The sequence below is a fragment of the Nicotiana tabacum genome, chromosome 19 (genome assembly GCF_000715075.1).
Source record: "Nicotiana tabacum cultivar K326 chromosome 19, ASM71507v2, whole genome shotgun sequence".
NCBI classification, from domain to species: Eukaryota; Viridiplantae; Streptophyta; class Magnoliopsida; order Solanales; family Solanaceae; genus Nicotiana; species Nicotiana tabacum.
The window spans coordinates 99,955,584-99,958,078 of NC_134098.1; positions in this window are offsets into that span (position 1 = coordinate 99,955,584).

Sequence of the window (2,495 nt, forward strand, 5' to 3'; positions counted from 1 at the left end):
GAACTATGGATCGTCTTGTTTAACTTTTTAAGGGCAAAATAGACTTTCTAATTTAACGTTGTAAAAAATTGGTTTTATCAATCTGGAGATTTAGTTTTGTAATCCATTACAAATATTACTAGTAATGGCACGTGATGGTTTAAATATTTATTTATATGAAAGAATAATAAAATATAATTAATGAAAAAAATTTTATGTATAATAATACAATAATCATCTAAATACCGACAAATATTATTACATTAGCATAATACGTGAATTCAAAAAAAAAAGGATATCATCAGAACTTACATAAATGATCAATTCAGTCATGTTAGTTAGATAATTACGTATTATAGTTTAAAAGTATTTAATATGATGGTAACTTATCGAATACTTCTTTGTAGACAATGGTTTTTTTTGTGTATGTTTCCTTCTAATGTTTTAGTTGCTCTACCATAATCACAACTCTTGTTGTCGATATTGATATCCCTCTTGAAAGTGCAACATATAGTTGTTTCTTCAAGAAAACTTATTGCGGTAAATATAATCTAATACTTAAGATGTTTGTACTTGTGTTTTATTTATTTATTATAATTGCAAAATATAAACATACTGAAAATTATTTTCGCACAAATTTAAAAGGATATTCTTTATTTTCGGAAGACGAAAGTTGAATTCATGGATAAAAATATACTTAGAGACATAAGACCAGCATCATAATGTTTGCATGTATGGCGTTATTGTCAAAATTTCTATATACCATATGTGTGCTATTACATAAGCTAGTTGGCGTATCTAAGTTTTTCAGTAGCACGACATGCGTATTTTTCTTCAAAATCAACCTATATACAATGGAAGATCAATTTAACTTATTCTGTTATATATACAGTGAGACTAACATACGTAAGAAATAATAAACTTGACAACAAACATGTATGGTAGAAGGCCATTTGGTGTTAAAGTTGTAACGACCCGGTCGGTCGTTTTGAGAATTGAAATCCCGTTTCCCCATTTACTGCTCAAATTCATTTACGGTTGTTACTTGACTTGCTGGGGTAATTGGTTCGGGTCTGGTGAGATTTTGGAATGATTTGGAACACTTAGTTCTAAGGTTTAGAATTTAAGTTGAAAAGTTGACTAGATGTTAACTTATGTGTAACGACCTCGGAGATTTTTTTTGCTAAGAAAATTGAGGTATTGTGGTGCCGAGGTAGATCAATTAGCGAGCCGCGACTCAGACCTTTTGGGTTGAACAATGCACTGGAGTAAAGAAAAATTTGTGGTAGAAAAATACGTTTCTGCGGTCCATTATGCGACCACAGAATCACTCTGCGGACCGCATAATGGTCGTAGAGTGAAACAGTTGTGAGGTAAGATTTGAGAAAAATCTGCGGTGTATTATGCGACCGCATACCCATTCTGCAGTGCATTATGCGATCGCATAACAGGTATGCGGGCCGCATAATGACCGCAAACCGGGTCAGTCACGCCCAGTTTTGGAGGCCAAATTATGCGGACCGCATACGTGTTATGCGATCGCAAATCTGCGTCGGGGCTTCAATTCTTTCTAATTTTTGACCCGATCTAACTTCGATTTATAGCCCTTGAAACTCATTTTGGAGCAAAAATCTGATATTTTTAGAGACAAGGGAGAGTGTTCTAGAGAGAGGAAGAAGCTCAAGTGCTTTGTTCATCAAGATCTTGTTCAAGCTTTGAAATACAACAAGGAAATATCATAAGATCTTCACCCAAGAGGTAAGGTTCTAACCCCTAGTATTCAATTTCGAGTTTGGGTAAAGATGGGTGATTAAGAGTATGATTCTTAGGTATAAGAGTATTATTTATACGTATCAATAAGGTTTATGGAAAGATTGTTGAGTTCAAATGGGTAAGAATTGGGTTGAAAATGGTAGAAATCTTCTAAAACTTTAATTGAAGATTTGAGGGTCGAGTTGATGTCGGAATTTAGTGAAATTTGTATGGTTGGACTCGTGGTTGGATGGGCATTCATATTTTATAAATTTTATCGGTTTCCGAGATGTGAGCCTCACAGACGATTTTTGAGTTAATTTCGGATTTTTATTGAAAAATTAGTATTTCCTTATGGAATTAATTACAATGATTGGTATTGACTGAATCGAATTAATTATAGCTAGATACGAGGCTTTCGGAGACCAATTCTCATGGCAAGGTCATAGCGGAATAAAGAATTACACGGTTTGAGGTAAGTAACCGTTTTAAATCTGGTCCTAAGGGTATGAAATCCCAGCTTATTGTATTATGTGAGTATTTTGGAGGTGACGCACATGCTAGGTGACAGGCATGTGAGCGTGCACCGTGGGAATTGGGACTTGGTCCATTCCGTGAAACTGGAAAGTTGAATAAGCTTGTCGTTAGCTATGTGCCCTTTCTGTGCTATAAAAATTTGACAATGAAGCATGCTTAGGCTATGTGACGGTGTTGTAAAGACCATAGAGGTCTTGTACATGTTGAACTATGTGCTAAATTATTGT